The sequence below is a fragment of the Canis lupus genome, chromosome 1 (genome assembly GCF_048164855.1).
Source record: "Canis lupus baileyi chromosome 1, mCanLup2.hap1, whole genome shotgun sequence".
Taxonomy (NCBI): Eukaryota; Metazoa; Chordata; class Mammalia; order Carnivora; family Canidae; genus Canis; species Canis lupus.
The window spans coordinates 102,389,461-102,415,509 of NC_132838.1; the positions used below are offsets into that span (position 1 = coordinate 102,389,461).

At 46.0% G+C, this 26,049-nt stretch overlaps 1 protein-coding gene and 1 pseudogene across 2 annotated transcripts in view; one reads left to right on the forward strand and one right to left on the reverse strand.

The window, feature by feature from the left end:
* Positions 1-19,482, reverse strand: part of LOC140642588 (olfactory receptor 6Z7-like) — a 37,338-nt gene extending 17,856 nt beyond the window's left edge. The window contains exons 1-2 of one of the 2 annotated variants that reach the window (XR_012039032.1): positions 19,299-19,482; positions 18,469-18,869 (exon numbers count right to left, since the gene is read on the reverse strand). The gene's annotated coding sequence lies outside the window, so the exon portion shown is untranslated. Of the gene's footprint in view, positions 1-18,468; positions 18,870-19,298 lie in introns of those variants that run through there. The other variant, XM_072843376.1, reaches the window with a different exon arrangement.
* A 4,558-nt stretch (positions 19,483-24,040) lies between these two features.
* On the forward strand, positions 24,041-24,154 carry LOC140608775 (U6 spliceosomal RNA; annotated as a pseudogene).
* The last annotated feature ends 1,895 nt before the right edge of the window (positions 24,155-26,049 follow it).

Genomic DNA, 26,049 nt, shown 5'->3' on the forward strand with positions numbered 1-26,049 from the left:
AGCCAATCCCATTTACAATTGCACCCAAAACCATAAGATACCTAGGAAAAAACCTAACTGAAGAAGTAAAGGATCTATACTCTAAAAACTACAGAACCCTTAGGAAAGAGATCAAGGAAGACACAAAAGAGATGGAAAAACATTCCATGCTCATGGACTGAAAGAATAAATATTGTGAAAATGTCTGTGCTGCCCAGAGCAATTTACACATTCAGGCAATCTCTATCAAAATACCATGGACTTTCTTCACAGAGTTGGAACAAATAATCTTAAGCTTGTATGGAACCAGAAAAGGGCCTGAATAGCCAGAGAAATGTTGAAAAAATAAAACCAAAGCTGGGGGGATCACAATGCCAGATTTCAAGCTGTATTTCAAAGCTGTTATCATCAAGACAGATACATAGATCAATGGAACAGAATAGATAACCCAGAAATTTACCCTCAATTCTATGGCCAACTCATCTTCGACAAAGCAGGAAAGAATATCCAATGGAAAGAAAGATCGTCTCTTCAATAAATAGTGTTGGGAAAACTGGAAAGCCATGTGCAGAATAATGAAACTGGACCATTCTCTTACACCATACACAAAGATAAACTCAAAATGGTTGAAAGATTTAAAGTGAGACAAGAATCTATCAAAATCCAAGAAGAGTATACAAGCAACAACCTTTTTGAACTTGGCCACAGCAACTTCTTGCTAGACACATCTATGAAGGCAAGGGAAACAAAAGCAAAAATGAACTATTGGGACCCCTTCAAGATAAAAAGCTTCTGCACAGCAAAGGAAACAGTCAACAAAACTAAAAGACAACCTACAGAATGGGAGAAGATATTTGCAAATGATATATCAGATAAAGGGCTACTATCCAAGATTTATAAAGAATTTATCGGGATCCCTGGGTGGCGCAGCGGTTTAGCACCTGCCTTTGGCCCAGGGCGCAATCCTGGAGACCCGGGATCGAATCCCACGTCAGGCTCCCGGTGCATGGAGCCTGCTTCTCCTTCTGCCTGTGTCTCTGCCTCTCTCTCTCTCTCTCTCTCTCTCTGTGTGTGACTATCATAAATTAAAAAAAAAAAAGAATTTATCACACTCAACACCCAAGCAACAAACAATCCAGTCATGAAGTGGGCATAAGACATGAACAGACATCTCTCCAAAGAAGACATACACATGGCCAACAGGCAAAAGAAAAAATGCTCCACATCACTTGCCATCAAGTAAATACAAATCAAAACCACAATGAGATACCACTTTACACCAATGAGAATGGCTAAAGTTAACAAGACAGGAAACAACAAATATTGGAGAGGATGTGAAGAAAGGGGAACCCTCTTGCGCTATTGGTGGGAATGCAAACTGGTACAGCCACTCTGGAAAACAGTGTGGACGTTCCTCAAGAAGCTAAAAATAGAGTGACCCTATGACCCATCAATTGCACTACTGGGTATTTACCCCAAAGATACTGATGTAGTGAAACGACAGGACACCTGCACCCCAATGTTTATAGCAGCGATGTCCACAATAGCCAAACTGTGGAAGGAGCCACATGTCCTTTGACAGATGAATGGATAAGGAAGATGTGGTCTATGTATACAAAGGAATGTTATTCAGGCATCAGAAGAGACAAATACCCACCATTTGTTTCAACGTGGATGGAACTGGAGGGTATTATACTGAGTGAAATAAGTCAATTGGAGAAGGATAATCATCATAGGGTTCCAATCATATGTGGAATATAAGAAATAGTGAAAGGGATTATAAGGGAAAGGAGGGAAACTGAGTGGGGAAAAATTAGAGAGGAAGACAAACCATGAGAGACTCCTAACTCTGGGAAACAAAAAAAGGGTTGAAGAAGGGAAGGTAGGCGGAGGGATGGGGTAACTGGGTGGTGGGCACTAAGGAGGGCACTTGATGGGATGAGCACTGGGTGTTACACTATATGTTGCAAATTGAACTCCAATAAAAAATATACCAATAAATAAATAAATAAATAAATAAAATCTATTTAAAACTCTATTATTCTCTGTTCTTTTAAATAAAAAGAAAAACAAAAATGGTTGGAAAGAAAATCAAAAGAATAATACTTTGGGATACATGAGCATTATATATAATTCAAATCTCAGTGTCTCTAAAAAAGGATGTTTGGGGACACAGCCTGGCTCCCTCATTTGTGCACTGTCTCTGGCTGCCATCAGGCTACAATGGCAAACCTGAGAGGTTACAACAGAAAGTACAGAGCTGGCAAAGCTGAGAATATTTACTATCTGGCCCTTTGCAGAAAATGTGGTAGGACCTCTGACCTATGCACAGAAATTCATAGAGACAGAATGCACCTAAGGTGCATGGAAGGTCAGAGAGAGGGAGCCACATGTGCAAGATCGCAGAGCTAGGTGTCCAGCCCTGTGTTTCCAGCCCCTCTGGGTCAGCCCAGTGCAGAGCCCGACCCCTAGAGCCAAGCGAGGGCCCAGCAGGCTGCGGGGCACACCTGGGGATTTTGCAGGCTATACATGAGTGGGTTCAGGACCAAAGTGATGATGAATAGCTTGTGGTGTTCGGTGGGGAGGCGCTAGAGTCCCAGGGGCGCAGGTACCTGGTGGCCACGCCACCATCTAAAAGAGCCGATCCAGCCAGCCAGGTGGGAGCTGCAGGTGGGCTGGACTGAGAGGGGGCTCTTAGCTGGCCCTGGCCACCAGAATCCAGGTGTGGGATGTGAGAATGAAGGCCAAAGGCACAGAGAGAATGGTGTGCCCAGAGACCACAGTTGGCTGCGGTGTGGACACATGCTGTCCTCAGCACCTCAGCTGCTGGCACAAGTGGTCACTGCCCTCCAACCTCACCCCCACCAGAAGGTGCATCGTGCACCTGGGGCAGCAGGCCCCATGCCAGGGGCCACCAGGAGCCAAGTGATGCCAGGTAGATCCAGGCCCCGTGGAGGTCAGGGCTATGCCAGGTGCAACCAGGACCCCATGGACGTCGGGGCGATGCTGGGTGGAGCCAGGTCCCAGTGGAGGTTGGGGCAATGTCAGGTGCAGCCAGGACCCCACGGAGGCCGGGATGATGCCAGGTGGAGCCAGGTCCCCGCGGAGGTCAGGGTGATGCCGGGTGGAGCCGGGTCCTGGCAGATGTGGGAACGATGCCAAGTAGTCAGTCAGAGTCATGTGAGGTGGAGCCAGGCTCGCACAGAGGTCAGGGGGGCCAGTGCAGCCAGGTCCCCTCAGAAGTCAGCGCGATGCCAGGTGAGCAGGCAGGGCATCCCAGGGAGGGTGGTGGGCAGCTGGCCTGTGAGCCAGTGCTGCAGGAGCCTAGTTGTCTCTACATGTTTTCTTCCTTCTTTTCCCTCTGCCTAAAGCTTATTTTCATGCACTTGATTTCCTTTCTTCTCCCTTGTCTCTCCCTCCATCCCTACAACTCCTGGCTCCTCACAGTTCTGACCTCCTCTCTCCCTGCAGACTTCTCTGCCCAGACCCTCTCCACCTTCCGTCTGCTGGATTCTTTCCCTCATGGGCCTTTTCTTCTGTTGCCTCATCTTTCATCAACCCTCCCCTCCTTCTCCCTCCTCAGTTCCAGCCCTTGTGTGGGGGCAGGGGACAGTGGGGCAGTGGGGCAGTGTGGTAGCCATCCCACCTCCGCCCCGGAATGGGCAAACACAGGGCAGGCCCAGACAGATGAGAAATCTGACTTGTTCCTCCCAAGGGAAGATCCTCCCCAGGAAGTCTCTGCAGGACACCCACCCTCCAACAGTCCCAGAACTTTCCTGGCCTTGCTCCCAGCCAGCCACACCCCTAGAGTTGACCCCAGAGCCCAGCACTGAAGAGGTGCCTGTATGTATTTGTTGGAAGAATGGAGGCTAGTCGCTGAGGGTGAAGGTGTCCCCAATGCATTGGTTCTGTAAAAAGTCTGCCTGTGTCATAGAATAAGGATATGGAATGTGCCTCAGTTTCGTCATTTGTAAGATGCAGACAATTACTATATCTAACCTACAAATTATTTGAAGAGTAAAAGAGTTAAGTAAACAGTGTTTTATTTATTTTTTTAAAGATTTTATTTATGTACTCATGAGAGACACAGAGAGAGAGGCAGAGACATAGGCAGAGGGAGAAGCAGGAAGTTAGCTCATCATTGTATCTGCAGCAGCTAACCCCAAATCTAGCCCATGCAGTGTACACAAAATGTATTTTTGAATAAAGAGAAAAACACACGTGAGTACAGACATGCACATCGACTTCATATGATTCTAATTCCTCTCTTTTTTTTTAAGATTTTATTTTTAAGTAATTTCTACGCCCACCATGGGGCTTGAAGTCATGACCCTGAGATCAAGAGCCTCATGCTCCACCTATCAAGGCAGCCAGACACCCCATAATTCTCTTTCTACAAAGTTGTAGCAAGCACCTCCCACTGGCCTCTACATTATTTTCAGCAGATCTGACCATGCTTCCATTTAGATTCTAAATGTCTCATTGGTCCTCACCCAGCAATTTCGACTTTCACAGTAGAGACAGCTCAACAGACCCGTCCCCAATAGGAATGGGAACTCATTATCCATAGATCAATAATCATGTCTGGGAGTATAATGCTGTTATAATAGTGTTTACTGGGATGCCTGGGTGGCTCAGTGGTTAAGTTTGGGGGTGACTGGATGGCTCAGTTGAGCGAATCACTCTGGATCTCAGGGTGGTGAGTGAGTTCAAGCCCCACATTGGGTGTAGAAACTACTTTTAAAAAATCCTAGGGCACCTGGGTGGCTCAGTGGTTGAGCATCTGCTTTTGGCTCAGGCTGTGATTCCAAGGTCCTCGGATCGAGTCCCACATCAGGCTCCCCTGCTTCTCCCTTTGCCTATATCTTGCCTCTCTCTCTGTGTCTCTGATGAATAAAAAAATAAAATCTTTTTTAAAAATAAAATTAAATAATTTTAATTCCAGTACAGCTAACCCAGTGTTATTTAGTTTCAAGTGTACTATATAGTGATTAGAAAACAAATTTGTTTAAAAACTTAATTACTGTAAAGATTTATTTTTTTTAATTTTTTTATTTATTTATGATAGTCACACAGAGAGAGAGAGAGGCAGAGACATAGGCAGAGGGAGAAGCAGGCTCCATGCACCGGGAGCCCGACGTGGGATTCGATCCCGGGTCTCCAGGATCGCGCCCTGGGCCAAAGGCAGGCACTAAACCACTGCGCCACCCAGGGATCCCTGTAAAGATTTATTAATACAGTATTTGGCAAAGTTAAAGAAGAAATTTCAAAAAATTAAAAAGGAGATTTTTTTGAAACCAGTATTACACTACATGCTAACTGACTAGAATTTAAATTAAAACTTTTTAAAATGCACATAAATAAAGGCATACCTTGAAAATAGAAAAATAAATAAACAAAAAGGATATTTTTTTAAAAGATTTTATTTATTTATTCATGAGAGACGCACAGAGAGAAGCAGACACATAAGCAGAGGGAGAAGCAGGCTCCCTGCAGGGGAGCCCAATGTGGGACTCGATCCCAGGACCTCGAGATCACAACCTGAGCCAAAGGCAGATGCTCAACCACTGAGACACCCAGGTGTCCCTTACTTAGGATCTCTTATTGGGCTCTATCTTGGCATGTGATTGAGAGCCAACCCTCAGGCAGCAGCTTTTCAATTATGCAAGTATGTACAGTCCAGGGGGTTCATAAGCATTTGTGCCAGGTGATCTAGAGGTACCTGGGTGGCAGAACTCGGGTCCCCAGACGGGTGTGTGAGCTCCTGTCTGGGAGATGCTGGCCAGCTGTCCTGAGGCAGAGGGACAGCGTCAACACTGCCAGGCACCTGCCCCCAACCCCAGAGAGTGCAGGGTAGGATGCTAGGGGCAAGGCAAGCCAGAAGCCTGCCCCTCCGGCCAAAGCTCTGGGAAAAGCAAACAGGCCTTTTTCACTGAAAAACCAGGGCTGTGTTTCCATCTGCTGTGTGTGCCGTGCCCTGGGGGTGACAGCCTGCTAAGAACTGTCTCTCTGATTGTTACAGTCTCATGGGATCCAGGAAGGATCCCCCAGGACAGCAAGCAAGGGGTGACTCCCCTGGGCAGCTGCCACGAAGTAACATCAGTATCTTCAAGTCTGTGAGATGGTGGGTTTTAGTGTGGAAGAGTTCTCTTAGGGGAGACCTGGGTGGCTCAGTTGGTGAAGCACCTGCCTTTGGCTCAGGTCATAATCTCAGGGTCCTGGGATCGAGTCCCAGGTTGGGCTCCCTGCTCAGTGGGGAGGCTGCTTCTCCCTCTGCCTGCAGCTCCTCCTACTTGTGTTCATGCTCTCTCTCTGTCAAATAAATAAAGTCGAAAAAAATATTGGAGTTCTCTTAGTACAATGTTCTTGAAAGTCAATAAAATCCCTGAAAATCAGTAAGTCTGTTGGATTAAAAAAGAAAGAAAGAAATCCTTTTTACAATATTTTTATTTATAAGTTAAAAAAATGTCCCTGAAATATGTTAATGCACATAATTCTCTGAGAAAATGGCCTGTGGCAGAGAAAGTGCCCTGTAAGCATACAGCTGTGATAACCCTTGCTGTGATTATTACTAGCATCATCTGTGGCTATAATCCATATTGTTATCTCCCTCTATCCCAAGCTCCAGCCACCATAGTTCATTGTTCTTAAGCCCTTTTGTATCAGGGCTCCTTTTTTTTTTTTTTAAACTTTATTTACTTACATCATCTTTATAACCCTGTGGGGCTTGAACTCATGACCCTGAGATCAAGAGTCGCCTTCAGAGAAAAGTTGTAGATAGTGGTCTCAGAGTGAACACAAGTCTTGCGCAGGCAGCATGTGCACAGCTGTGCCGACAATGTGGTGAATGTAATGAACCTGATGTTAAGAATCCTTGCTTTCCAAATACTCCCACATTTTGGAAAGGAATTTGATTTCTTGGACTTAAGGTTTTTTAGGGATTTGAGAGGTCAAAAAACTCCAATGAGCAGGTGTGTACATGACTCGGGCTCAGGAGAGGAAGGATGGCTGGCGGCAGATGTTTGAGACAATTGAACACCCTCAGCCACGAAGCGTCTGAGAGCCTACTGAAGTCCTGGGGGCAGGTGAGGACATGCAGGAGAGGTGACAGCAGAAGCAGCGTGAAACTTGTGGGCCATGACTGTTCTTGACAAGGGGGAATGGTTTCCCAGGAAATTGCTCTCAGAAACATGCTCATGCACAAATAGTTTGCACAGTGGGGTCTCTGAGGTACAAACACCTTGCTGGTGTGGGTCCCCTGGGAATCCACAGAAATCTGCTCCCTCCTTTATGATGAGGCTGCTTGGCAATTCCACATCCTCAGAGCAGGGTGGTCAGATGGTTCCCCAATACCATCTGGGGGGCAGTGTGTCCAAGATCCCTGGGCCTGGGGCTCAGAGGCTGGGATGGGGGTAGGATCCACCCTGGCCTCATCATAGGCAGAGTTCAAGCCTTCTAAACTGGTCCTCGGGGAACCTCATCACAAGCTACCACCAGACACCCCGCCCAACCATGTGCCCCAGGTCGGGCACTGGGTACCAGAATGGGCCCCACTGGGAACCCAGAGGGGCAGTCACTAGGAAGGCTTTGGTGGGGAGCCCTTGACACAGAAGCACAGACTCCCCTGCCTTCCTCTCTGCATGTGGGGATTGAGGGCAGACTGCCAAGAAAGCTTCACTTGCCCCTTTGTCTTTGTCATTCCATTGTCTGTCTGTCCCCTGTCCGTCTGTTGCTATGTTTTTTCTCCAGGTCTCTCCAAGTAATGCTCTCTCTCTCAAGTCTCCCTGACCCCCTTCCCAGGAGCCTATCCCTCCCTATCACCATATTTCTGCCTTTTACACTTGCTTTCCTGCTCCCAGAGTCCTTCTGGACACCTCTGTCTGTCCCCTGGCACCGCATTTCTGATTCGTTTCTCACTGCCTCTCTGGCTCCCTTGGTCAGCATCTGCACATCCGCAGCCTCCTGCTTCCCAAATCCTTTGGGCTTCCTCTGTGTGACCTTCCATTCCTTCCCGAGAATCTGCCTCCACTGGAAGGTCTTGATCTCCGTCTCCTACCCCATGTCCTTTTTTTTCTTTCCTCCTACCCAGCCTGGCTCCTGTCACACGGCAGGTACCACGTGACCTGAGTGACGAAAGAAACACACAAGCCGACTTGATATGCGGCTGTAGGCACATCCCACCCCACAGTTGGGGCTTCTCTTCTTCTTTATAAAACAATGGGGCTCCTCGACCTCACCTCATTCTGTACATATGCCTGAGGTCACCCCTGTGTGTATGAGCATCACCTGCCTCCCTTAGCTGTCGCTGAACCCATAATCTGTGACTCTAGGTGCTTCTGTGCTCCCTTTTGCCCAACAGGACCACACTGGAGCATTCCACATGCCTGCTGGATATGCCAGCAGTGCAAACCTGACTACTCCACCCCACCCAGCCACTTGTCAGGGCTGTGTTTGCTGTGCGAAACCTTGCGGTGTGAGAGGTATCTCCTACACAAAGAGCAGACACTTCCACCAACCATACAAGAGTAAACCCTGCAAACCCAGGGTCCCTGTCCTGCAGCACAACCCATGCACAGGCAGCTCTCCACCACAAGCCCTTTGCTCTTGCCCCTGGGGGACACAGAGGATGTGGAGAACCAAAGCAAATGAACATAAAACGTTGGCACCTACAATTTCAGCCATGAGTCCTATCATTCTCTGTCTCTGATCCCAAAGCCCCACGTCTTTTCCAGCATCTATTTAATCCATGAGGTTGTAAGTAGGTATAATCCCAGCCCTTTCACAATGCTGGCCAGAAAGACACAGCCCAGGCTAGAAAGTATAGTGGCAGGGCCCCAAGGCAGTAGCACTGCACCCCTGGAACAAGCCCATGGTGTGCAGCTTCCTGGAGGAGCTCCTAAGGCCACAGAAGCTGCTAGACGCAGCTCTTGTTGGAGGCTGGCCATCGTGTCCTGAACCAGCCCCAAGAGTCAGACAACAGCCACCCATCCCTCTTCCCCTTCAGCTATTGAGAATTTATGGGACAATCTCTTTTGTGTCCACATCTATCTCTCTCTCTCTCTTTCTCTCTCTCTCTCTCTCTCTCACACACACACACACACACACTCATTCACACTCACACACACACACTGATCCTAATTGGCTCTTCCTTCACTTCCTCAGATGAAATATTTTTTTAAAATATGAGTTCATGTGTGTGTTTGTGTGTGTGTGTGTAATACACACAGAATGATTGCAAAGAAGTAACTCAAAGTTTACAGCCCCAACAAGGCAATCCAGAATACCAATTTATTTCTTCCCTCCTCAGCCCCACATCTTAGAAATCAGCCTTTTCCCCCAAGAGCCTCCTGAAGGCACCTTCCATGTCCTTGTTACACAGGCTGTAGAGGAGGTGGTTCATCATGGGGGGTGAGGACGCCATAGGACATGGAGATTATCTTATCTCAGTCATGGATGATCTTGTCCTGAGGCATCATATACATGAAGATGGCCGTGCCATAGAAGAGGGCCACCACTGTGAGGTGAGACCCACATGTGGAAAAGGCCTTGGCATGGCCCCCTGCAGACCGCAGCCGCAGCACAGACACTAAGATCCTTCTGTAGGAGGCCACGATGAAGGCAAAAGGAGCCAGCAGGGTCAGGGCACTGGTGCCCACCATGAGTGACTCATAGAACTGCAGGTGAGAGCAGGCAAGCTTGAGCAGGGCCAGGAGCTCGCACGATAAGTGATTGATGACCTGGTGAACACAGAACTCCAAGGGCATGGTCAGCACAGGGACCGTGGTCAGCAGGAACACCACAGACCATGAGGTCCCAGCCAACAGACTGCAAAGCCAGGGCCCCATATGCCTGGAATAGCACAGGGGGTCAACAATGGCCACACAGTGATCATAGGCCACGGTGGCCATCAGGAGACACTCCACTACACCCAGATAAAGTCCCACAGCCATCCGGGCCAAGCATCAACCTAGCGAGATGATGTGAATGGTCACCAGGCATTTGATGAGGATCTGGGGCATGCTGGATATGGTGTAGCACACGTCCAGGAAGGAAGTACATGGAAGAGGAAGAAGTTGAAGAGGAAGAAGTACATGGGCGTGTGGAGCCGGGGATCAATCATAGCAGATCAGGAGCAGGATGAGGCTGTTCCCGAAAAGATTGATGATATAGGACAGGAAGATCAGGCAGAGGAAGATGGTTTGAGCCCATGGGTACTGGGAGAGCCCAAGCAGAATGAAGTAGACCTCCTCTGTGCTGTTTTGGCTGCCCATGCCCTTCCGAAACTCCAGCTGGGTGGGAAAATATGGATAATCTTGAGAGGTCGTTGAGAAACTGGCAGCTTTTTATAAATAATGTTGGACTCTTTCAAGGCACCAACACTCCTGTGTTCCTGGGCACTGCTGCACAAACTCTTACCCCTTCATCCCTGTATCTCTATGGCCCTTGCTGAAGAATGGTTGCTTGATGCATGGTACCATTCAGAAGCACTCATGGACCCATCCAGATAGAATAGCCATCCATTTGTTATATTTGCGGATTGATGGATCAGGGAAAGGATTGGGTCTTTCATTCACTGATTCTCTACCTTTGTTTATTAGGTTCTTTCATTCGTTCATTTATAACTGAGTCATTGACTCATGAATCCACTTATGAATGGGTTCACTCGTTGTTTCTTTAATGCATCTGTTCATCAGTTCAACAAACACATCAGAGCAGCTTCTAACTGGTCCAGACTCTATCCCAGGCAATGAAATTACAGTGGGGAATGAAAATACAACAACAACAAAAAACAATGCCCATGCTCAAGGAGTTGGTAGACTAAAGAAAAATTTGAAAAGTAACACTAGTACACTAAATGCTAACACCCTGTTCCCACTGTGCTCCTGTCCCTGAAATTATATCTGCCTGTACCCTTTTCCAAGATCTGCAACTTCTGGGAGTTTATTGTGCCAGTGGGTCACATGTGCAAACTGAGATCAAAAGGATTATTTTCCAACACATTAATTTTTTTAATTTATTCATTTATTTACTTAAGCCATCTGTACACCCAACATGGGGCTCAAACTCACAACCCTGAAATCAAGAATCACAGGCTCAAAAAAAAAATAATCACAGGCTCCTCTGACTGAGCCAGGCAGGTGCCCCTCAAACATTTTTTAAAGATTTTATTTATTTATTCATGAAAGACAGAGAGGCAGAAACATAAGCAGCGAGAGAAGCAGGCTCCCCACAAGGAGCCCAGTGTGAGACTCGATCTCAGACCCAGGGATCACACCCTGAGCTGAAGGCAGATGCTCAATGCTGAGCCACCCAGGTGTCCCCCTCAAATGCATTTTTAAAAACATAAATGCTGGGTTGTATTCCAGAAGATGGAAAACTATCTCCAGATCTAAAAATACGGGACCAGGGATCCCTGGGTGGCGCAGCGGTTTGGCGCCTGCCTTTGGCCCAGGGCGCGATCCTGGAGACCCGGGATCGAATCCCACGTCGGGCTCCCGGTGCATGGAGCCTGCTTCTCCCTCTGCCTGTGTCTCTGCCTCTCTCTCTCTCTCTGTGACTATCATAAATAAATAAACATTTAAAAAAAAATAAAAATAAAAATAAAAATACGGGACCAGGTAAAGAAATTGTGGCCCATCCATGACAAGAACACTCTGCAGAAGCAAAAAGAATAAGGAAACTATACTGATATACATATATATACACATATTTCTAATATATTGTTAGACTAGAAGTGTGGAAGTGAGTTTGATTGAGGTAGTAATTATATGGGAATATTTAGGTATGTGTCCGTGAAGGAGAGAACAGTGGCTACCATTTTTTTTTAATGGGGAAGAAAATATGTTGTATACCTTCATCTCCTCCTTCAACCTGACACCCAAATTGAACACTGCCATTTGAAGGCATGAGAGAGGACATGTCTGAAACTAGGATAAAGCACAGTAGGAATGATATAGTATCTGCCTAGCACTTGTAGGAATTTGAGTTTCTGACATGAGGAGATTAAAATGCTTCCTAAGGAAATGAGGGAAGAGCGTTGGGAGGAAAAGTGACCTGATTAGCATGGCCAAGAGGAAGAGGGAAGAGCATGCCAGGCAGAGGTAATAGGATGGATGGATGGATGGATGGATGGATGGATGGATGGACAGATGGATGGGTGGATAGATGGAAGGAAGGAAGGAAGGAAGGAAGGAAGGAAGGAAGGAAGGAAGGGTAGATGGAAGGGTGGATAGGTAGATGAAGCTGTATCAGGTTACACATCCTCTTCTCCCATATCCAGCCACACACCAGGTTCCAGCAGAGTCTGATCCAGGAACTCCACCCCTTCTTTCCATGAAGAGACCACACACAGGCAGGAATCCAGCTGCCCTCACACTTTGGGGAGAACAAAAAAAATCATTCCAAGGAGCCCATGTACCACATCTTGGTCCCTAGCACCTACCCAAGCAGTTTCCCTGAGAATACACACATCTTGTCTCCCTCTGTCTGTATCTTTTTCTTCAGTCTCCCACAGAGTTTCTGGAAAGCTCGGTGGGGATCAGTGGAGCCAAGGCAGGGGGAGAACTGAAGAAGCAGAGAAAGATGAGTAATTGGGAGCTCCTTCCCCCGTGGTCTCTGGAGGCTACTGGGCACCACCTGGGGATGCTCATTAGCAAAGGTTGGACTGCAATTCTGGAAAAACAAACTTTACAGATCTCTCAGAGCCATTAGAGGAAAAGTTTGGTGTAAAGGGATGGCTCCCTCCCCCTAGAATCTGGGCTGCTCAGGGCAGGCAGATTATTGCAGGTGGAGATTCAGGGTCTGGGTGTGTGAAGATGGTCCAACTACATGATGGACCAGCTCTGGAGCCTTCCTGAGAATCATGTTTCCCGTTTGTGGAGTGGACAGAGGAGTCCCAGCTGTGGTGGTCCAGAAAGAGCTCAAGGATGTGAAGGAGGAAGCCCACAGTGACTGGACAGGCTTGATACTCTCCCGTGGGACACCTGCAATTTCCTGGAGTGGGGACCTCAGATAAGGCCATTCTGCGACCATGAAATGGTGAGGCAGAAATAAAACCACCCTGTAATCATGCGTGAACACAGACAAAAATAAGCATTGGCCACACAAAGACAGGGCCCCTCCAAGTTGTCAGTGACCAGCCCATCCCAGCTTTCCCAAGACTGTCCCGATTTTAGGACTGGAAATCCTGCATCCCAGAAACTTATCAGTGCCAGGCAGACCAGGAGAGTTAGTCAGGCCTGCTTTTGACCTTGAGACATATGACCTTGAGACAGCACATGGTTACCCTTTGGCCTTCGGTCTGTCCAAAGACAATGAGGGGAGTGGAGTCTATCAGTGATGTTCAAAAGCCCTTTCTATAGAAAGTACCTTTTTTGATTGGTGAGTTGGCCCCAAAGAAATGAAGGCAAAGCTTTCTCAAAAAAGATCGTGTAATCTCAGTCCAGTACTTAGAAGCAGAGAGTGGAACGGTGATTGCCAGGGGTGGGGATGGGGAGAGGCTGGTCAGCGGGGACAAAGCTGCACTTATATGAGGTAGAAAAGTCTGGAGATCTCCTGAAGAGTGGGCTACACTTTTAATACTGTATCCAGTGCTGGAAGTTTGCTTAAATATATACATTTTTATTAAAAATTAAATGAAAAAGAAGCATGAAAGAAGAATGACACAGACAGGAGCATGGTATAAATTTGAGTGGTCAATAATTTTAAGTTTCCCTTTTTTAAAAAAAGATTGTATTTATTTATTTGAGAGAGAGAGAGAGCATGAGCAAGGTGAGGAGCAGAGGGAGAAGCAGACTCCACTTAGAGCAGGGAGCCTGATGTGGGACTCAATCCCAGGACCCCGGGATCATGATCTGAGCCCAAGGCAGATGCTTCACCAACAGAGCACCAAGGCATATACACGTTTGTTTAACTTATAGGGAAAAAAGGACATTGGCAGAAAAATGAAGAAAGAATAGTGTTTTCAGTAAATGGCTCTAGTCCAATTCACAACGATGAAGAGGGAAAAAAAAGAATTTTTCTCAGTCCCACACTATTCCTTTTTTTAATATATGAAATTCATTTACTTTTTTAAGTAAACTGACTAACATACTTTTCTTCCTGAAAACAAAAAACATTTTCCTTGAAGAAAACTGGAAAAATACAATCACAAAGCAAAAAAACAAAAATGACATTTACTTCAAATGTGCTGCAATCTCCCCTATTTGCAGTCTGGCATGTTTTCCTCGAGTCTTTTTCTTTTTTAGTTGAAGTGTAGTTAACACACAATATTATATTACTTTCAGGTGTACAATGTAGTGTTTCAACAGTTCTGTACATTATGCAGTGCTCACCAAGGTAAGTGTAGTCACCATCCATCAGCACACGTTATTACATTATTAACCTTTATTCTCTTCTCTATGCCGTATTTCTAATCCTTGAGACTTATATCTTTTATAACTGTACCTCTTAATCCCCTTCACCTATTTCACCCTCACCACCCGCCTTTCCTCTGGTAACCACCACTTTATTCTGTTTAAGTGTGTTTGCTTTTTATTTTTGTTTTTTTTTTTCAGATTCCACATATAAGTGAAATCATATGGTATTTGTTTTTCTCTATATGACTTATTTCACCAACATAATGCCCCCTAGTTCCATCCATGTTTTCACAAATGGCAAGAAATTCCTTTTTATGGCCAAAGAATATTTCATTGTGTACACACACCACATCTTCTTTATTATCTACCAATGGACCTCAGTTCCATATATTGGCTACTGTAAATAATGCTGCAATAAACAAAGGGGTGTGTGTGTCTTTTTGAATTAGTGTTTTCATTTTCTTCCAGTCAATACCCAACAAAGGAATTGCCAGGTCATATGGTAGCTCTGTTTTTAACTTTTTGAGGAATCTCCATACTGTTTTCCACAGTGGCTGCACCAGCTTGCATTTCCACCAACACTGCGCAAATGTTCCTATTTCTCCATCTGTTGTTTCTTGTCTTTTTTTTAAGGATTTTATTTATTTATTCATGAGAGACACAGAGAGAGGCAGAGACATAGGCAGAGGGAGAAGCAGGTTCCCTGTGGGGATCTCGATATGGGACTCAATCCCAGGACCCCTGGATCATGACCTGAGCCAAAGGCGGATGCTCAACCATTGAGCTATCCAGGTGCCCCTGTCTCTTGCCTTTGGATTAAACCATTCTGACAGGAGTGAGGTGACATCTCATTGTGGTCTCAAACTTAAGTTTCCTCTAAAGGAAAGAGTAAAGGTGAGGTAATAACAAAAAAACAACTCTTGGAGGACCATACAAGATCCATGCTCTGGGCTATATGTAAACCTCTAACCCAGTGCAATTGGTAAATTTTGCTACATTAACACTAAGTACTCTAACCAAAAAGGAGAAATGAAAATTTAAGGTATGGCATGGGAAATTATTTGCAATGCATACATTTGAAAAATAGCTCCTATCCTGAGTACAGAAGTAATTTGTATAAAGCAAGGAGAGGAAAAAAATTTTTCAGTGGAAAACACTAGGAAAGAAATTGAAACTAGCACATCAGAAAAGGGATATTGAGCAGACATTCCATATATGAAAAACCCAAATTTGTTAACACTCAGGAAAATGCAAAAGAAAAATCATGAGAAATTACCACAAACCCTCACCTGCAGTGAACATCAAAATGACACTTCCAGCCACATTTTGGAATGAAGGATATATGGCAATGTTCATTCACTGATGCAGGGAATGTAAATTAGTCACCCATAGCAATAAACTTGGCAGGATCTATGTTTAACTTATACAGATGCTATGACAAAGCACTTCTACTCCTATGTGTGTTTAGTGGTAACACATGGATGTGAACTCCGTGACACACATCAGGCTCACAGCAGCGACAAAACATAAACCACACAGATGTCCTTTAACATAGGAATACAAGAAAAATTCACCCAAAAAAAGCAGTAAAAATGACCATGTGACACTTGCATACAACACAATTAAATCTCACAAATTTGGTGAATAAGACATCCAAGAACATCTAATGTATGAATCCATGTATAGAAAGTCCAAAAACGGGGGTGCCTGGGTGGCTCAGTCAGTGAAACATCTGTCTTCTGCTCAGGTCATGATCTCAGGGTCCTGGGATCAAGCCCCAAATCGGGCTCCTGCACAGCGAAGAGTGGCCTTCTCCCTCTGCCTCTGCTCCTCCACCCCTTCCATGCTCTCTCTTTCTCTCAAATAAATAAATTAAATATTTAAAAAGAAAGAAAGTCCAGAAACAGTAAAACAAAATTCTATGGGAAGGCTGGGTGGCTTGGGGTTGACTTTCTGCCTTCCGCTCAGGGTGTGATCCCCTGTCCCAGATCGAGTCCCACATCAGGCTTCCTGCAAGGGGCCTGCTTCTCCTTCTGCCTGTGTCTCTCTGCCTCTCTCTCCTGTGTGTCTCTCATGAGTAAATAAATAAAATCTTTTAAAAAAAATTCTACTGTTGGACGCCTGGATTATGTCTATCTTCTGGGGGAAGAGAGAGGGTGGTGGTTGAAAGCATGAACGTGTCTTTGGAGATACCAAAATATGTTAATGTACTAGACTTGGGTATGGTTATACGTGACAACTGTTGAATAATTCATTGCATTGTTAAATTTTGCCCTGTGTACTTTCTCTATATTCTGTTTCACAATGAAAAAGTTTGGGGGTGCCTGGTTGGCTCAGTTGGAGGAATGAGCCACTCTGGATCTCAGCATTGTTGTGTTCAAGCCCCACCATGAGTGTAGATTGCTTAAAAAATAAAATCCTGGGACGCCTGGTTGGCTCAATCAGTTGAGCATCTGCCTTTGCCTCAGGTCATGATCCTAGGGTCCTGGGATCAAGTCCCGCATCGGGCTCCCCACAGGGAGCCTGCTTGTGTCTCTGCCTCTCTCTCTGTGTCTTTCATGAATAAATAAATAAAATCTTTTTAAAAATTAATTTTAAGGGATCCCTGGGTGGCGCAGCGGTTTGGCGCCTGCCTTTGGCCCAGGGCGCGATCCTGGAGACCTGGGATCGAATCCCACATCAGGCTCCTGGTACATGGAGCCTGCTTCTCCCTCTGCCTATGTCTCTGCCTCTCTCTCTCTCTCTGTGACTATCATAAATAAATAAAAAATTTTTTAAAAATTAATTTTAAAAAGATCCTAAAGGGGTGCCTAAGTGGCTCAGTTGGTTCAGCCAGGGACTTAGATTTCAGCTCCGTTCCTGATCTCAGGGTCAGAGGATAGAGACCCAGCCTCATCTACCTGCCCCCACCACCCCTCCCTCACCCTGCCTCCCCTGGGCCTCAGGCTCCCTCCTCCACCTCCCTCCCCCACTTTCCACCCTGCCTCCCTCTGCCCTGCTGCCTGCTTCTGTGCTGAGCCTGGAGTCTGATCTTCCATCTCTCCCTTTGTCCCTCTGCCACTCCTACACCCCATCACTCTCTCTCAAATAAATAAAACCCTAAGAAAATCTTTTCTGTGACTCAAGAGTGCCATCTACTGACTGCGTGGGTACTCGATGAACTCTGAAGCATTCCACCACAATAAAGCAGAGAAAATAAATGAGATCCTTTTATAACAAACAGGTTTATATCTATTTGGGGTTTTGCTGTAGTTTAATAAGGCTGTTTCCTGAGTGACAATGATGGAGCACATTCAGGGTTCGGGCCCGTCACAGGGCTCAGGTAGGATTCCTGCAGCCCCAGGTGGACTGAGCTGGGTGAGTCCATGCACACTGGACCTCACACTCACTCATCTCCTGGGCCGTTCGCCTACAGGCAGAGCCAGGCCAGGAACCCTGGCTGGAGCGAGGGCCTAGGAGGATCTGCATCTGACAGATGGAAATGCCAGGCTCAGAGAGCAGTTCTCTGGCCTGCATGGCCCTGATCATAGGTCTCCCACATCCACATCCCATCCTGTCTGAGCATCCAGGACTGGGCATTCCAGACTTGGCGAGGCGGGTAAGGAAGGGGTGAGGCAGAGTGAGCAGGCCTAGGATTGGCCGCTCTGAATCATTTCTGGGGGTTCACGAGCCTCGGGACTGCCCTGAGGTGCCCCGTTCCCGCCCTGGAGGGTGAGGGCCATGGATATCAGCCCACCCAGGACAGCCTGACAGAGCACGTGGTGGGTGTGGGCTCTGCACTGGCTCATACGCATGCAGACATGCTCCCTGCCAGCTGTTCACTATCCGTAGGCCTGGGTTGGCCCTGGGAGGGATCCTCCCCAGGTGAAAACACATCAGAAATACAGAAACATACACCATCAGGAAATCCCTCTCTTCCTCGTAGGTGTGGGGGGTGGGGGATCACCCTCACCAACACCACTTCCCCCCTGAATTCCAGCTGATTTAAATATTCACGAAGATGAATAAAAAAGCCACGCACTCCTATTCTCCTATTCTCAAACCTCTGACAGTCTCCCTCTCATCAGTCCCCATGATTCCCATTTCCCTGACAAAAAGAGAAAAACAAACAGAATATGCTATTGTGGTTTTTTTTGACAAGAAATCACTTATGGCTATTTTTGTTCTCTGGGCCTTCACACTCCCTGGTGACAAGCCTGGTACCAGCAGAAAACCAGAACTTTAGCTCCGTTCTTTCTACCACAGGCCAAGGAGTTTCCATTCCAGTGGTGGGAGAAGCAATAAACAAGTGTGGGAATGAAGGAAGCATCAGCATCATAATGGGAATAAGGCGGGTGTGTGGTGTGAGGTGTGTGGAGGTTCTCTGGGGATGGTAATGGGGAGTGGGATTTTCCTTGAGGAGGACCTCTTATCTGAGCCCTGAATGGAGACATGATGGAGCCCCATGAAGACCCAGGTGAGGAGAGGTAGAAGGAACAGCAGGTGGAAAGGTCCTGGGGTTGGAGGCTCAGGCAGAGGCCAGTGTGGCTGCAACTGAGGAGGAGATAAAATCAGTAGGACCATGAGGATCCCAGCAGGGCCAAGTAGGCCATGGAAAAATTTGGCTTTCATTCTGAGGGAACAGTGAACCCCTGGGGGGACTATTTGGGGAGTGCTGTCACTAATTCACTCTTCTGGTTGCCCAGCAGAAATTCAAAGGGGAATAAAGGGTAGTGGAGGGGCAGGAGACTAGGGGAGAGGGTCTGTGGCCATGCAGGTGGGGGTGGAAGCACCTGGATGAGGTGACATTGGAAAGGGAAGTCCCCATCTGAGGACACCTGTAGCCTCTAAGCCCTGCTTCAGGTGTCTGTGCAGAGAGATTATGGATGTAGAGAGAGCTTAGTCTGTGGAGTCTCAGGCAGCAGCAGCCACCCTGGGAGTCAGTGAGGAGGGGGCCTAGGAGCTGTCTGCGGGGGAGCTCACCTCACACTCTCCGGTGCCAGTCTCTGATGAAGAGTCAGGAATCCATGCCAGGAGCCCCGGGGATGGGGGTCTACCTCTACTCAAGAAATCACCCTGAAGCTTCCTTTTCTCAAATACTGAATTCCATTTTCAGCCAGAGTCAGGCTTTCTGTTGCAGGTCTCCATGACAACGGGCCCTCCCCTTCCTGACACTCCATCCTGATTTTCTGCAAAAGGAGAAGCTGCAGGCATGGCAACCAGACTGGTGGCAGATTGCGAAAGTAGTGGGGTGAAGCCTGTGACCCTGTTAACATTTGGAGGGCTATGCAAGACAAAGCCAGTGTTTTCATAAAGCTCCATTTCTTTCAGCATCAGCCAGTCACTGAATACTGTGGTAGGAAACTTAATGACAAAAACAAATGGTCCTTTGGATATTTTACACGTGAGGGATGCACAGCAATTATCAATATCTTTCTGAAACCCCATGAACTGCCACTCCGGTGGTTCACATTTTCAACATTTGGTCTCTCTACATTCCTTCCTCTGATGGCAGATCTTCTCGAGCTGGCTTGTCAGTGGTGGCTGATTAAAATGTAAAGTAATCATGAGTGAAAGTTAAGGTAGAACAGGAGATGATAGTGGAATTGTCCTAATTCCCATGTTAGTTGCGTGGTGCCTAAACACACACATGCTGTTATTAGGTAGTTGTCATTGTTTAAGATTGAAAGAAAATCATCATAAGTGATGCCTCAAATACCCTGATTTTCCTGAGTCTTGACTTCCTCCTTCCAGTAACCTTTTCCTGTAAACTACCTCAGTGGCTCCTTCCCAGGTCGCTGCCTACACTGAGGTGAGCTCCCCTCTCTACAACTTGATCTCAGTAATGCCTTAACCCCACTGGTGCCTAAAATGCCTTGGTACTTCTGCTCTTTCATCATTCCTCATTGCCCTCATCTCTCACTTCCTCTCGCCATTGGTGTAAATCCACCACCAAGCAACACAACACATTCCCAGGGCCTATCCCTTCATACCTTCTCTCTCTTCTCCTGGAAAGTCCACCCATGCCTGAGCAGCTGCCTGCCTTCCCTGTGCTCACATTCCCGCAGCTGAACGTGGCTGGGTGAAGCCCTTCCTCACTGCTCTGGGTTGACTCGTGTCCACCTCTCCCACATGTTGAAATGCTAATTCACAGTCCCTATATAGGTGACCCTATGTAAGTGTAGAGTCTTTTCAGGTTGTCAAATTAAGGTGAGAACGTGGGGCGCCTGGTGGTACAGTAGGTTGAGCCACCAGCTTAGGCTCGAGTCATAATTCCAGGGTCCTGGGATGGAGTCCTTGTCAGGCTCCCTGCTCAGCGGGGAGCCAGCTTCTCTGTCTCCCTCTCCCACTCCCCCTACTTGTGCTTTCTCTCTCTCTCCTGTCAAATGAATAAATAAAACCGTTTATAAGTATTTTTTAAAGATTTTATTTATCCATTCATGAGAGACACAGAAAGAGAGAGAGAGAGAGGCAGAGACATAGGCAGAAGGAGAAGCAGACTCCACGCAGGAAACCTGATGCAGGACTCCATCCCAGGACCCCTGGATCATGCCCTGAGTCAAAGAAGGACACTCAACCACTGAGCCACCCAGGTGACCCTAAAATTTTTTTAAAAAATAAGATGAGAACATTAGGGTATGCTTTGAGCACTAATGGTATCCTCACAAAAAGAGAAAATTTGTACACACATGCACATGAAGATGAGCCACAAGTCCAGGGAGCACCAGAAGCTAGAACAGAGGCCTCCCCATGCACCTGCAGAGGGAGCACGGCCCTCCCACACCAGCCTCCCCAACTGTGGGACAACACATTTCTGTTTTGTAAGCCACTCAGTTTATGAGACCTGGAATGACAGTCCTAGGAAATGAATAGTTTCAAAAATACATATGTTCCTGAGCCCCTTTCTCTGCTCTTCCCTATTTCTATCTTTAAAGTGAAATGTTCTTTTAAAAATGGCTTTGACCTCTTTTAAAAAGAGAAATTAAACATTTTTAAAGATTTTATTTATTAATTGAGAGAGAGAAAGAGCGAGTACCGAAGGAGAGGGAAAAGCAGACTCCCCACTGAGCAGGGAGCCCCCAACTCGGGACTTGATCCCAGGACCCTGAGATCATCACCTGAGCAAAAGGCAGATGCTTAACTGACTGAGCCACCCAGGCTCCCCAAAAAAGCAAGATCAAAATTAATGAACATTTAGTCAAAGGTCTACAGAATATAGCATTATACCAGCTAGATAATTTCAACTCAATTCGATAAATTTTGAAGTGGAATCCGATGCATTTTAACGGGAGACAGGGGCATCTTCCAGGAGGTGTGTCTGGGGCCTGAGGATTTCCTATTGTTTCAGATTCTCTACTGTGAGCATGTACTGTAAGAAGAAGAAAAAAATTCAGGGAATATTTGAAGAAGCATATTAGTAAAAAATATTAGTAAAGATCTGGAATGAAAAATGAAGGCTTGTGGCCTGTCTATAAAAATTTAATTTTTAAAAAGTGAAAGTTTTCTATACAACTAGAATTGGTAGATGAACACTGTTCTTACCATGGTCTTAAGCAAACTGTAGACCCCTGGGGAAATCATGCAGATGCCTCACCTTCCATCTAAATACTTCTTGTTTTTCAGAACACTGCATTCCTCAAGTCACAGCTATTGCAATCCTCCCCCATGAAGCTGACTCCCTCATTTAACCACCTTCTGGGATGTGGTTTATGTATACAATGGAATATTACTCAGCCATTAGAAACGACAAATACCCACCATTTGCTTCCACATGGATGGAACTGGAGGGTATTATGCTGAGTGAAATAAGTCAATCAGAGAAGGACAAACATTATATGGTCTCATTCATTTGGGGAATATAAAAAATAGTGAAAGGGAATAAAGGGGAAAGGAGAGAAAATGAGTGGGAAACATCAGAAAGGGAGACAGAACATGAGAGACTCCTAACTCTGGGAAACGAACTAGGGGTGGTGGAAGAGGAGGTGGGTGGGGGGTGGGGATGACTGGGTGAAGGGCACTGAGGGGGGCACTTGATGGGATGAGCACTGGGTGTTATTCTATATGTTGGCAAATTGAACACCAATAAAAAATAAATTTATTAAGAAAAAAAAAAAACACCTTCTGGAAGCTTCCAGCTAATGCCTGAAAGAGAACTGAAGAGAGCCATTGTAGAGATCCTAAGGAGAGCCACCCTACCTGCTTCTACCACAATTTCCAGCATTTCAATTAATAGTAACTTGGTGGTTTGTTACTTGATATTGAAAACTTTGGTGTCATGCTTACCATAGTTTTGTATGTATAAATTATAAGCCAATCCTGTTGGTTTTCTCTTCCAATATGGTGGACATCAGAACACCTCTTACGATCCCCATCACTGTCTTCCTTGTCTAAATCGCCATCATCCGTACAAGGTTTACTCTCCCCTCCCCCATGCTTGTCACCTGCTACTCTTATACCATTACTGTCATCTCAACAAAGTCATTCTATTAAAAGGTCAATCGTATAATGGCTACTCTTCTGCTTAAAATCCTCTACTGGCTCCACATCACACTCAGGATGAAAGCCAAGATTTTAGAGTGATCTGGGAAGCCCTACATGGCCCAGATCCCGTTATATCTCCTATAAGACACCCTGTCCACTCCACCTGGAGCACATTGTAGACTCTGTGCCAGTGCTCCAAGGATTGGATGTTCCCAGCTCACCTATTTTGCCCCTGCCATACCTTCTCTCAAAAACATGTTTCTCCTTCACCTCCCTGTATCTTTGCCTAATTAACACCTCCTCAGTGTGGCAGTCCCTGAAGAAAGTGTTAACCAAAATATATAACCAAAATATCCTTCCAATGTCATTCCCTCCTACTGCTGGGCTCTATTTTCATTCACAACATTTTTTTAAAGATTTTTTTATTCATTCATGAAAGACACACAGAGAGAGAGGCAGAGACATAGGCAGAGGGAGAACCAGGCTCCTCTCAGGGAGCCCGATGTAGGACTCGGTCTCAGATCCCGGGATCGCACCCTGAGCCGAAGGCAGGTGCTCAACCACTGAGCCACCCAGGTGCCTCTCGTTCACGGCATTTATCAATTTCTAGAATACTAGATAATTAACTTATTCACTGGATAAGAGTCTTTCTTCTTCCAGCAGAATGGAAGACCCAGGAGGGACAGGCATTTAAAAAAAAGAAAAGATTTTTTTTTAATTTATTCATGAGACACATAGAGAGAAAGAGGCAGAGACAAGGCAGAGGGAGAAGCAGGCTCCATGCAGGGAGCCCAATGGGGGACTCAACCCCAGGTCTCCAGAATCACACCCTGAGCCAAAGGCAGACATTCAACCGCTGAGCAACCCAAGCATCCCAAACAGGCATTTTAATTTTGTTAGTAGGTGTATCACCGAGATAGAGCAGTTCTGGCACACAGTAGATACTAAAAAAAAAAAAAAAAAAGGTGATAGAAAGATAGATATGTGGATGGATGGCTGAGTGGATGGGTGTGTGTGGGTGAGTGGATGGATGGATGGAGGGTTGAGTGGATGGGTGTGTGGATGTGTGTGTAGATAGATGGATAGGTAGATGAAAAATAGATTTGTTGAATGATTGGATCATCTCCATAATTCTCACCATACCCTTATGAAGGAAGTACATTTTTTTTGTCTTCACTTCGCCAATGAAGAAATTGAGTCCTAAGGCATCAGTAGTTTTTAAACATTAAATATTGTATTCCTGGGTACTCGCTTTGGCAGCACATATACTAAAATTGGAATGATACAGAGAAGATTAGCATGGCCCTTGTGCAAGGATGTGCACTTCACTTCAAATTCGTGAAGTGTTCCATATTTTTTCTCCCTCTGCCTATATCTCTGCCTCCCTCTGTGTCTCTCATGAATAAGTAAATAAAATCTTTAAGAAATAAATAAAAGTAAATAAATATTGTATTCCTTGGTATCAAAACTGATCTGGCCAATCTGGTTAGGTACCATCATCCTCATCATCATACTTCTGAGTCTTTTAAGGGAATTATCGTGGGTCAGACACTATTCTGTATACTTTCAACTGCACCACGCAGAAGAGGTGGGTGCCATTCCCAGTATCATCCCCATTTTACATGTAGGAAGAACTAAGAGCTGACATGCCTTCACCAAAGTCACACCACTGTTATGGCTTAGCCAGGGACCAAGGTATAAAAGTCTAGCTCCTGTATGGGTGTTTTTAACAGCAGAGTTTTTCAGCTGTCTCCAGAGGAGGTGGTCTATATGAGGGATGGTGTAATCAATCCCATTTATCATGCATGACCAGCATATTTTTAATGAAATAAAATAGGATAGACTGGAATTTTTTAAAACAGTTGTGTGAATTGCTATGGAGGACTTCATCCCTGGGGCACCACCCTGGGGTTAGGAGCAGGGGAAGCAAATCACTGGCTGGGCTGGGGGCACCCAGCAGAAGCTGGGACCTGGAGTCTGCACAGAGCAAGCCAGGGAGCCCTGGGGCTTTCTGATTGCCTCTCACATCAGTGCTGCTAGGGTCAAAGACAAAGTCACACCAGTGACACTCATAAACCTCACCTGCACTGCCATGGTGATATCTTTGTGTCACCGACCCTCCTGCCCACCAACCCAGGCCCTAGAGAGGTGAGGGGGCAGGAACATACCACACCTCTTCTTGCTCTAACAAAATTACATTCAAGAAAACGTGTCCATTTCAAGTGCATTCCTTGCACTTCTAGGAGCATGTGTGCAAGGAGTTTTTCTGGGGAAAGGTACCTAAAAGTGTCTTTCCTGGGCAGAATGGACAGAGGACCCCCCACCCGGCGTGAGGGACCTTTTGGCCTCCCCCTGGCACTCAGCAACCCCCATGGAATCCTATTTTCCCCTATTTTTTGAGGGAAAGTCTTTGTTTGAGCAGATTTTATCCTTCCTTCTGTGGGGCAACAGTGCCCCCAAGTGATCAGCACACTAGTTTAAGGAAAGAGTAGGGGTCTTTGGAGGTAACTGAAGAGCATAATTATAAGCACTGTGGTGTACATTCTTATGGCCTCTTTTATCTTTTTGGAAATAAGACTTATTGGTGATTTCTCTAATTACACTTAGAGCTAACATTTATCTCTGTCCCCTCTCTGCACACCGCTGTCCGACCTATGTCCCCTTGAGACTCCTATGATGCTGTGTCACGAGTGGGCTTGGCCAGTCTCCCCTGATTGAATCAGATGTGATGAGGGAACAGAAGGCTAGCTGAGATTTGCTCATTTCACTTAACATAATACAAAATTAGAGAGGAAGACAGACCATGAGAGAGACTCCTAACTCTGAGAAACAGAGGGTTGCAGAAGGGGAGGAGAGTGAGGGGATGGGGTGACTGGATGACTGGCACTAAAGAGGGCACATGATGAGATAAGCACTGGGAGCTATACTGTATATCAGAAAATTGAATTTAAATGAGATGTTTTTTAAAAGAAGGCTAGCTGAGGACAAACCACAAGCTGACACCCCGCAGAGGAGCCGCCCCCACCAGGTGGGATACCTGTGACCTTCCTCAGCACTCCTGGCTGCCCTAAAGCTAAGGGAAAGGAAAAACAGTTAACCGATAAAGATCACAATCCTGCAAGACATGAATTTCCCTTGGTTTACAAATGTCTTACTAATTGACAAGAACAAAACATTTTTGACAATAACCTAACTTCCAGAAGGAAACTCCCTACTAAAAAAAAAGAAAAAAGAAAAAAAAAAAAGAAACTCC